The sequence below is a fragment of the Esox lucius genome, chromosome 3 (genome assembly GCF_011004845.1).
Source record: "Esox lucius isolate fEsoLuc1 chromosome 3, fEsoLuc1.pri, whole genome shotgun sequence".
Taxonomy (NCBI): domain Eukaryota; kingdom Metazoa; phylum Chordata; class Actinopteri; order Esociformes; family Esocidae; genus Esox; species Esox lucius.
In genome coordinates this window covers 19504967-19517284 of record NC_047571.1, presented here as the reverse complement: position 1 = coordinate 19517284, position 12318 = coordinate 19504967, and positions in this window count along the sequence as shown.

Below are 12318 nucleotides of genomic sequence, written 5' to 3'. Positions count from 1 at the left end.
AGGCATACTGAACCAGTATGGCTACCACAGCATCCTGCAGCGACATTCCTTCCCATCTGGTTTGCGTTTAGTTGTACCATCATTTATTTTTCAACAGAACAATGACCTTAAACACACCTCCAGGCTGAGTAAGGGCTATTTGACCAAGAAGGAGAGTGATGGAGTGCTGCGCCAGATGACCTGGCCTCCACAGTCACCAGACCTGAACCCAATCGAGATGGTTTGGGGTGAGCTGGACTGCAGAGTGAAGGCAAAAGGGCCAACAAGTGCTAAGCATCTCTGGGAACTCCTTCAAGACTGTTGGAAAATCATTTCAGGTGACTATCTCTTGAAGCTCATCAAGAGAATGCCAAGAGTGTGCAAAGCAGTAATCAGAGCAAAGGGTGGCTACTTTGAAGAAACTAGAATATAAGACATGTTTTCAGTTATTTCACACTTTTTTGTTAAGTACATAATTCCACGTGTTCATTTATAGTGTTGATGGCTTCAGTGAGAATCTATATAAATAGTCATGAAAATATAGGAAATGCATTGAATGAGAAGGTGTGTCCAAACTTTTGGCCTGTACTGTATACTTTCATTTCAACATAATGATTTTTCAAACACTAAACATTTCAATGAGTAGTATAATATTTTTCTGAAAAACATAGGTTTCAAAATTATTTGCAGCCAAAGAATCAGTGTTTTGGGAAACATCTTCTGGAGTGTACAACAGCACTAAACCATTTCCTGTAAAGTCTGACATGGTTGTCGTACACTTTTGGAGGGATCTTGGATCTTGGATAGTCTTAGGTTTGTGGTTTTGGAATGCCCTTTTCACACACGTGTTCAGTTGCATTCAAGTCCAAAAACTGAGAAGGCCATTGAAAAACTGAGGCAACCAGATTTTGGGCAAAAAAAATCCTGGTACTTAGGGGAATGCATTATGCCATTGATCTCAACAAAAGCCCCTGGACCATTAGTAGGATAACATCCCCAAAGCATCAACGATCATCTGTTTGTGGTTTGGGCTGAGTAAGGGCTTATTTCATGCAACCCTTCCAAAGAGTTTGTTAATATGGAGGTGACGTCTAACAGTTGATACTTGATAATCCCACAATTCCACTAAAATGAGCAGTTTTGAAACTGTGATCCTTGGATTCTTCATTCCTCCTTCACCATCTTCCTCACCATCTTTCTTACTATCTCCCTCACCATCCTCCTCACCATCTCCCTCACCATGTATGGGGCAACATGCACACGCATCCACTTCTTGGCAAATTTGCAGCTCTTCCAGATATTTTGGATATTGCCTTGATTCAACTGTTTATGTATTTTTTAGATTCTTTACTTGATCTGGGTAGGTCAACAACCATGGGTCTCCTTATAGCTGCTGGCTATTTGGTTTTATCCATGGTGATGAATGAGAAAGAGATTTTACATGCGTGCAACCTAGTTTTTTACAGAGAAAATCATACTTTTGCAGAGAAAATCATACTAATCAATAAAATGTATTGTTTGAGAAATGACTGTACTGAAATAAAAGCATACAGCTCCCCATTATGTCTGAGCCCAGAATATGACCAGATGTTTGTGATGTTTATTTTTTGCATTCCCTTTAGCTTAGCTTCATAAAGGATGCCAATACTTCTTGAGCTTACTGTATATATACTGATAGGAAATGGGCATGAGAAAGTTAATACAACACATATGTGCTGACTAACGCTGAGCAATGGACAATAGACAAGATGTGGTGGCCATTACTTATAGACCCCCCCCCCCAGCCTGTCCACACCTGCTAGGAACTGTCCATATGACTGTCATAGATTATATCAATAGACCCATGGACCATAGGGGAGGTTGGAACATACCATACAAGCGTATCATGTAGGATAAACCTTTCTTATTGGAGGATAAATGTGTAATGGTTGGCTACAATCACTGACCGCCTACTATGTGTATTGGCATAAAAGACTGTTAACTTGTATTTATTGAAGAAAAATGAAAGAACTATGGAAGGTTAACATGATGGCTCTCTCCTGACTTCCAGTTGCATTAATTTTGTTCATGGACAAAAAATGGACAGAATCTAACAATACTCAAGCAAATGTGTTAATTAGCTAGACGTCTTGAAAGTTTTTGTAAAGGAATAAAATGGAAGTTAGTCAGACACGGCAGGAATTGCAAATATAGTTACTGTGTACTCTTGAAGTAAACCCCTCTTAGGGTCTGTTCGGATGACTGTCGTGTTATATGACATGAGACTGAAAAGGGAGCGAATACTGCAGTATTATTATACACTAAAAGTAGGATCTTTAACCAAAAGAGGTTTAACACAATGTGTAGTGTGGGCCATTCTAAATAAACACAGTCAGAACAGGGCCATCCAGACAATAGAGCAAAGGACTGATTTATTCACTGGAGACAGTGTGTGTGTGTGTCTTCTGCTCTCGTTATAGGCGGGGGTGCAGTTGCTTTGCGTGTTAGTCCCTCAGGCCTTGACTGGGAATGCGTGTCTTTGAACGCCCTCCTCTCCTTTCTCCTCTTCCTACCCAGCAATGACCAGGTCACTTCTATGCCCCTAGGATCTACACACACACACACATACATACAGACACACACATACATACATACAGACACACGCATATGTAGACACACATATCTTTATAAGCTGAACACCTTCAAAGGATCTATCCTCTAGCTAATCTCAATCCTTCCAGAGCGCTTGTGTGTGCGTGCTTGTGTTTGAAGGACAGCACCAGTGAGAAGGATGCGGTGGGGGGGGGGATCTTTCCAACATTGAGGGTGTGGCTCTCATGTCTCTCGTGATAGTATGGACGTAATGGTACAGGAGGCGGGAGAAAACGCAGCAAGACACAGATATCAACAGGTATTACAAGGGACAGACACATGATGCATAATACGCGGAGACAGGCGGGCATACGTTGCAGACGCGGAGAGAGACCATCAGACAGACAAGAAATCAGACCTCTCTCCCACCTGCGGGATGCGCCGGTCTGCTCTCAGCTGTCAGAGAGGAAGACGGGATGTTTGCTCCCACCAGCTTCTCTGCCTTCACCTCCTCATGACATTTACCATTTGCAGTCCTGTTATGACGTTCCTTTCACAGTACGGCAGACAGCAGGACAAATATTGCAATGTGTGCAGAAGTGTTGGTGTGTGTTGTGTGCATGTTGCTGTGGGAGGAAAGAGAGAGAAGGCGGGGGGATCGTATGTGACTGCATTTTGAGATCAGGGTATGAGATGGGGATGGGGGGGAAATGTGACAGTGAGTGAATGATCGTGTCGTGCGTTGGCGTCGGTCTGTGCGATAGTGTGCGATGTGCGTGTATACATACACAGGTTTTGTTCTTCCCTTTTCGGCATTTTAGTCATCCCACTGTCACAGCTCCTTTTCCTCATGTCTCAGACGTCTGCTTCCGCATGGTCAGTGGGAACAGGAATGGAGGCAGGAGGATGGGAGAGCTGCTCGCCTCCTGCACAGCTCAGCTAAGCCATACTGAGCACCCACCTGCCTTGTGTCTCCACAGAACCAAAGGACGGCCCGAACCATTCAACCAGCCCGACGGTACCAAGTCTCTCAGAAAACAGACCCGCGCGGTGGTGCCTCACTTGAGACAAGGACTTACATGACTTTAAAGTGTGAGGTTTCTGGCGCACTTCCCTCAGCTACTCCAGAGCAGTGGAACGGCTCAAACAACAAAAGGATAAATATATACACAGGCAGATTATCCTTTACACAAATAGATAGTACAAGAAAATTCACACAATGTAGGTCACTTGGGATGCAGATGTGTGCTGGGCGAATGACAAAGTGCTAACGACAAAAACAACAGCCAACGTAATGATTATTACTAGAACGGTAATGACGATAATCACCATTATCATCCGAGCAGAGAAAATAACAAAGTTTCAACAAACGCTGGTGGCTCTGTTTGCCAATATGTTGTGTCCACCAGGACCGACATGCAGAGAGCACTGGGTTGGCGGCACTGCATTTATATTCACATGGATATTGATTTGTACCTGAAACTGAATTACAACTAATTCTATCACTGTGTGTGTAGTGAATCTAAATTTTATAATCTGCCGCGGCTGTCCACATATTATCGTCAGGCTAATGCAACAATATCAAAGATCATTTAGAAAGGCAACAACATCGGTGTCAATGTGTATCTATAGTGGAGTGATTTGAAACTAGATTTACAACATTCCTTTCCCTTTTGAGTCCCATCTTAGCAATTTGTAATTGTCTCCCAGAGCTGCTTCTTCCTGTCAGTTGCATCAGTACACTAATGCTGTCTCACATCACAACCGCAATTTAAGAGGTATTCAAGGCTCCTGCCACCGTGAATAAATTGGTATCTATTTTCCTGACATCTGGTCTTTAAAATATAATTTCTTTGAAATTTCAGGTTTACCACTACTTAGTTCTGTTACTTTGTCTGCTTATCCATCCTCATCTTGGTTTCTCCCCCCGTCACTCTCCCATTTTCCAGATCTCTTCCCTGTCTGTCCCTCTCTTTTGCTCTTTCATCATCAACTCTCTTTCTTTGCCTGTCCCCTGTATTTCCCATTTTACTTGCAGGTCTCTTCTGATTCCCTCTTCCTCATTCCCCTTGTGTCTCGGTGAGTTAGCTGTGCTCGTCAGTAACATAGCTTGTCTAAGCCCTGGGCTAAGTCTCTGTTCGATAAAGACAGTATAAAACACATGACTAACATGAATGTCCTTGTTGCTGTGCATGGAGGTTTTTTGAATATGTGGTTTGTCCGTGTCTGTTTTAAGTGGAGACTTACTTTGGTGTTAAAATGATTGGCACCCTTGATAAAGAAAGTTCAACATATATAATACAGAGTTCAATTATATGTTTATAAATGAAAATCAAACCTTGAAACATCACCAATTACAAAATAGTTTTCTGTGCTATAATTTTGACCGTCTGTAACTTTTGCTCTCATCATTAACACTGACAATTAATTCAGATTTTTTTTTGCAATCAGGGAAGCAACCACATCAATCTAGAAGAGTACAGAAAAATTATATTCTAATTAAAATAACAATGATGCAAATTACACAAGATTTTCCATTCATTTCTATTCAACAAAAAAGATCTGTAATATAAACAAAACAAACTGCAAAAGCAAAACATGTTTGTAGAGTCACAAGCTTGATGTACCCATTTCTTGCAAAGAAAATGTGACCAGAAATTTAAAGGAGCAACATATGAGATACTTACTGTATCAGAGTGACTGACATATTCCCCATTTAATGACACCCAACATTTTGAGATGTTGTTTCCTCTGAACAAGACTATTAGTTTGAACTCATATAATTTGAATCATTTTGCAGATGAGCGTGGGTGTGGACACGTGTGTGGCTTGGGTCATCGTGCATTCGGTAACATGTTGGTTATTGCCGTCAACAGTGTGCGGTATGAACTCGGCTGCATGCTCACGCCTGAGTCTCCTCTTGACTATACAAACACAGACTCACACTCGCTCACACACTCACGCTCGCTCACACATTCGCACCGACTCACTAGCACTTGTATGCATGGATATTTCCCAGGCATCTTTTCCTTATCTCCTTCTCTCCAGCGCTCCCTCCCTCTTCTTTTCATCTCCCTGGCTTTTTTCGCCATCCACCAGATGGCTGACCCATCTGCTCCCTCTCGCTCCACCTCCATCTCTTTTTCCCACAACCCCATGTTTCATGTGGTAGAAATCCAACAACTCCATCACAGTACATGGAGAGTAGTTTACTCTTGCCTTATTATCAATCCTAGCTCCCAGGACCGTTGAGGTTGGCATCCCTCGGATGAAGGTTCGTGTGTGGGTACTGTGTGTACACCTGGCTATCCCCTGGTCCATCCCTTCTTTTCATCCCTGCCATGTGCTCAGATGACTCCCCAAGCGAGAGCAGGGGTGCTGTGCTGTAATCATAAGGCAGAGTCCTTGCTCATCTCTGTCTTTGAGACTCTGTGACCTTCCTTTTATAGATATCTAAAGCCCTGCTGAGAGGCTTCTGACTGACAGGTGAGCAGGGGGCACCAAAGATGAGCTAGTGCACAAATGCATGCGCGCACACAGACACACAGACACACACGCCATGTACACACCATGCATACACACAGATACAGAAATACACAGAGTTAGCCCGAGGTGAAGGGAGCTACAGGATACTGATCATTCCCGACATATGCAGTGAGACAGACATAAACGAAGACAGACACAGTGAGACAGACAGACAGGCAGACAAACAGGCAGGTAGGCAGACAGGCAGGTGGGCAGACAGGCAGGTAGACAGACATAAACAAAGATAGGCTGTCACGTTGGGCACATACTAATACTGCTAGACATCAATATAAATGCCAAGCACCCAAACACAAAGAAAACACAGCAGACCGACACAAGACTATAGAACCAGTCAAACCACAACTACACACTCACACAACAGTATACGGGGGCAGTTTCATCTGGAGATAAGATTTAAAGAGATTGAGAGCTTTTGGTAACACTGCAGCCTACTCTTAAGAAGAGAATTAAAATGAGGGATAAAGCAATTGGAAATCTCTCATAGGATGCTACAGTACAGATGGTGTTGAATTATTGAGCAAAAACCAAAAGGACGTGTACTATAGGAGCAGAAAAAGAAAATATGTGTGGTGTATGTGTGTGTGTGTGTGTGTTTGTGTAAGTCTGTGTGTTGGTCCATGTGTTGTTGTGTGAGTGTGTTCATTGGTTTACTATAGAGTTTTAGGGGAAAATAAAGGAAAAGCTTTTCTGGTCCTCACAAGTATAGATGAAATGTGTGTGTCACAGCTGCTAAAAGGGTCACACCTGGAAACAGTAGCATGGGACCCGAGACCTCAGGTGTGACTACAGCAGAATAATTCCAAAGGAAGGATGAGAGATGGAGAGAGATGGAGGGATGGAGAGAGATGGAGAGAGAAAAGGGTTGGTGGGAGATAGAGGTATGTAGAGTTAGAGGGGTGGTTGGAGATAGAGGTATGTAGAGAGTTAGAGGGGTGATGGGAGATAGAGGTATGTAGAGAGTTAGAGGGGTGATGGGAGATAGAGGTATGTAGAGAGTTTGAGGGGTGGTGGGAGATAGAGGTATGTAGAGAGTTTGAGGGGTGATGGGAGATAGAGGTATGTAGAGAGTTAGAGGGGTGATGGGAGATAGAGGTATGTAGAGAGTTTGAGGGGTGGTGGGAGATAGAGGTATGTAGAGAGTTAGAGGGGTGGTGGGAGATAGAGGTATGTAGAGAGTTTGAGGGGTGATGGGAGATAGAGGTATGTAGAGAGTTAGAGGTATGTAGAGAGTTAGAGGTATGTAGAGAGTTAGAGGTATATAGAGAGTTAGAGGGTCCGAAAATATTTTGAGCACTGATTATTAGGTTATTTGTGGGAACTTTGGGTCAGGACGTTTACACATAGAGCAGGGGACCTCCTGTCCTGTCATCTCATCTGTGGCTTTAACTCTTCATTTAACTCACTCCCTGTTTAACTTGGCTGAGTCCGGCCTTTCTCTCAGCGTCACATGGCCCTCTGGTGGGATCCCAGCTGAACCCGATCTGCCAATTAGTGAGATGAAAGCCAAGGCTTCATCAGTCGGATCAGAGCCAGGCACTACAAGACTCAGGTGAAACAAACAAACTAATGAATGAATTAATCTCACCAATCCACTAGACCTGTGTGTGTGTGTGTGTGTGTGTATGTATATGAAAAGGGAGAGATCAAGGACAGTTGAAGAGAGAGACAGACAGGTCGGGAACAGATGCCTTGCCTTCCGTGTGCATAGTGCCTGTGTTTAAGGGTCGTTCTGGGAGTATTATGAGAGGTCCAGGAACTGATTGTAGTAAACAGATAAACAGATGAAAGTAGCAAGCAAGACGAAAATAACAGGAGCCCATTGTGCTCTGAGGTGACAAAAAGCCTTTTATGTTTCATTTTAGGGGATGACGCTAGTGAAGGACTAACAGTGTGGAGCCACAGTACAACATACCCAAACAGAGCAGCTTTATAAGGCAGTTTTTAATAACGAAGAGAGGGGCAGCAGCCAGACGGCTAGACAGTCAGTACTCGGTAAAGATCATAAACAAGGTACCGTAATAAGGGTCACATAAGGATCAACAGCACAGAGCCGTTATATTAGGGGAACATGGGTAATGAGGATCACAGGTGAGACACAGCAGAGACGGCCTCCATTATCCCTCACACAGAAAAAAACGTTTCGGCCCAGCAGTATGATAGAAACATGGAGACTGAACAGACACGTCACGGAATGCATTATACTTGACAGAGATTAGATGTGCTGTATGTGTCGGCAGTGCTGGGGTCAAGGGTTGCGGTCAGGTGGTGCGTGGTGCCAACGCTGGATCCACAGGGCAGAGGAGCGCCATGCTGCCACAGTGCCCTTGAAGAGAACAGGGCTGCGCGAACAGACTGTTGCGAAAGGCCTTGGAGAGGCTGAGGGTGAGAGAGAGTGTAGCACCAGTGAACTGAATCATCACCACTATCAACGTAATGAGAAGAGATCTGTCCTGAGCCGGGGGGGGATGTTAAGGAATGAGGAGGGAGGAAAGACAGGGAAAGGAAGAGAGAGAGATAGAGAGGGAGGGGAGAGGGAGCGAGAGAAAAAAGGAGCCGAGAAAGGAGAGAGAATAAGAGGGATATGGGGACTGTGACAGAATGAAAAGTGTGAGGGGGGAGACACAGCGGGTAAATATTTGTTTGGCTTTCTGCTGCAGTGCTGACGAGGGAGCTTAACATCACAGGCTGGATACCATTGGAGGGCCAGACAGCTGGGTGTTTGAGGTTGTGGCACTCCGACTGTCAAAAGGAAGAGACGAGACAAGGACAGAGAGCAAAGGGCTAGGAAAGGGCAAGAAGAGAGAGAAATATCAACCGAGAAAGCAAGAGAGGCAGAGAGCCATGGGAGCCCGAGACAGAGATGAATCAAAGAAAGATAGCTATACAGCATAGCCCTCTTTCACCTTTCTGTCACCAACAACACAACTACATAACACAGCCGAATGTCAGTTCTACCATTCAGACCCTGACTTCCATTGCAACCTTATTGCAGTCTAACTGACCGTTTTCATTACAATCAGGAAATAATAATCACACTAATTACATAAATGGTCATATTCATCATATATTCCATTAAATACCCACGCAGTCCCATAATTCATATTGCCCTATTTCCACTCATTTCTATATTAGTCTTTGGACTTACAGTCAACATTCCCGTCCAACATTCCATTACTATTAAGTTCCAGCACAGCGTCCAGACACAGAATCAATGTAGGACACATAGTGCAATTTCATTTCTCATCTTGCACTGGGTTGGTCCTTCGACATGTATCCACTGGTCCGTTTCAGAGAGCAGCCACAGACTGTGTCTGAAATGGCACACTAGTACTTACTGTATAACGCACTTCTTTCCACCAGAGGAGCGGGAATAGGGTGCCTCACATGATAATACTGTGTGAGTAGCTACATACGCAGCGTAACACAGAGCCCACTAGAACACCTGTCAATCAGGGCCTGTGAGCCACCAGACCCTGTCTGTCGGCGTCACCACCTTAACATTCATCTTCATCCCTCTGGATGTTCTTTCAACAGTGCTTCCTTCCTTCCTCTCCTCATCCCCTCTCATTACCTCACCTCCACTTCCAGCCTGAATTACAGTTGCGGACTCAGTAAAGAGGCAGGAAGCTGAAGGGCCGGGAGTAAAGAGCTCTGTGGTGTTTATTTAATGCCTCCTCGTTCCCGGTAGACCAGGGCGGTCGTTCAGGCCAGGGGGAGGACGGCATCGATCGGACCTGGACGGGCCTATGGGGAAGGTGGGCGACAGGCCGTGGTCACCCCAGGGGAGATTAGGTGGAGATCTAGGAGAAGAGGGTGGCCTCACGACAGGGACCGGCCCTGGCTGAGATGGGCCTGTAGAGGCCTGGGGATGAATGTCAAAAAACCTGGAGTTCCTCGATGAACTTCCTGAAACACTGTACTTCAGCCTTCACTTCCTCTAGGCACGGCCAGGCGCGCAGAGAACCATCTGATTTCCATGCGTAATATAGCTGATAATGTGACGACTCAAAAGTGAACTTGTGTAATCGCGCATGTCAAAAACGATTGGTTTGATGTTGGATACATGAACGTTACGAGCATTTTCTACCTCCACAACACTGCCACATAGCTCAAACAAAAATTATTAAAAACATGCATTTGCATTTGGTGCACGCCCCCAAACAAGGTCAAGCACCCAACACCTTAAATGATGTGTCATCCTGACAAATGTTAGTACACACAAACAATACAGAGCACTAAAACTGGCACGGCCCTCCAAACCCTCCTGATACCTACCAAACAACCTCGGTCCAGGGAGCGGCCCTCTCCCCAGACCTACAGGGCATGATGGTCACCACATATTAAAAGGAGACAGCAATAAAAACAAGCGCCACATGGGAGTAAGCGGACTGACCATGGCAGAGACCATCGCTCTTGCTGCCATGTCTTTAGCGGCTTCTCATGACCCTGTGTCTGTTTGCCTGGGAGGCGAGGCCCTGCACTGCTGACGATAAAGCAAACAGACGTGCCACATTTATACAGTCAGGTGTCATGACAAGTGGTAAACAGCACTGAGCCCAAGGGCTCCTCTGGGACACACTGCGCTAATAGTGAAGCTATCATTGTAGCCATCGCCATCATCAAGAACACTGCGCAACAGCACTGACAGCAACACATTATAAGTGCCTATAAACCTGCCTCTGAAAAGGACATGTACTGACTTGCAATGGACCAGACCTGTTAGACCGTACTTAGAGGCCACCAGTGTTTTCTCAGCAAAGCTTTATTCATTCGTGCTGCTGAATGAATTGACAGAAAAGCCATTGCCAAATACAATGTTGTGGAGAGGAAAAAACGTCTCGAAGAGACCGCACAGCGCACGACAGGAATGACAAGAGTGTTGTAGCAATCGCCGAGGGATGAAAAACAGCACCTCTCAAATGAGGCAAGGGAGCAGCAGCTTTTTTTTTTTGCACGACCAAGTATAGGGATGCGCAAGAAGCACAAACACAATTATCCCTAATGCCAGCTCCCCTGTTTGTCTGAAACTGGCACGGTTTTAAGGACTCAAGCATGCTGATTACACAATTTCCCATGAGCCTTTAGGGTGGACATGAGATAGCGTGCCCAGAGTCATTGCCTCAGCCAAATAGACTTCTCATTTTGTTTTGTTGACGCGGGTACAGCATCCTAGATGACTGAAATAAATAATACATTGCTGTTTCTCTGGTACACTCAACCATCACCAAAGGCACACATGCGTATCTTTCAGTTTTTCTCTTTGATCCCCGAAATCACTCCTTCAAATGGGATAACAGGGTTTCAGATGCACCTGCAGCTTGAAGTGGATGTGTGTTCCTCTAACCGACCTGGCCCTCAGGAGCCTTCGTCCAAATCAGATCTGGTGGCTGAGACCAAAATCACATATGACCACCTGACAGATGGCGTAGCGTGGGCGCAGAGGTTATTTTCCCACACTGAAAATCATTGCGCTGGCACCATTTAATGTCGCCAGCTGGTCTTTTTCAAAATGCTCTTATTTAGGCTCAAACACAATGTTATTTTCACCATTTGTCACACAACGTCACCGTTCAGTAGTGGGTTTTGAAGCCTTGTGAGAGTGGAGGAAGCCAATGATAATGGAGGCGGCGACACACATCGACTGCCAAATGACAACTCTATGACAGAGACCTCCGGGCAGGGACGGCCAAAGGTTGGACAACAGGTGTTTTCTCCCACTGCAGCTGTAAACTATTAAGTGAATCATCTTCAGTGGAAACTACAGACATCGAAATACTCCACATATCAAGAATTGTTTGCCCTCCAAATGGTTTTCTAGTCACATTTCCTTGCTGTTACATAAGCAGTCCTCTTAACAGCAAGCTAGATGTTCAGTGTGATTCCAGCTCGACACACTGGGCCATTGTGAGTGTGGGGTCCACCATGAAGATGTAGTTCTCATCTCTTCATTCACTCACAACCGTGCTGCAAAGGAAGACTCGTTTGCATTTATTGAAATCCCATTTATATTCCATCTGCTAACTAGCCACCTGTGAAACTAGTTTTTAACCATGGCTGGAAGGTGCCGGGCCATAGACGCTGACCGGCTCTTTTAGTGTTTATACCCCACCATAAAACCACTGAACGGCTCACACTAGCCTGGTGCAAATCGTTACATTGTAAAGCAGTGACAGAGGAGCATAACATTAGCATTGAGAATCTAAGTGTATTGGAGAGAAATTA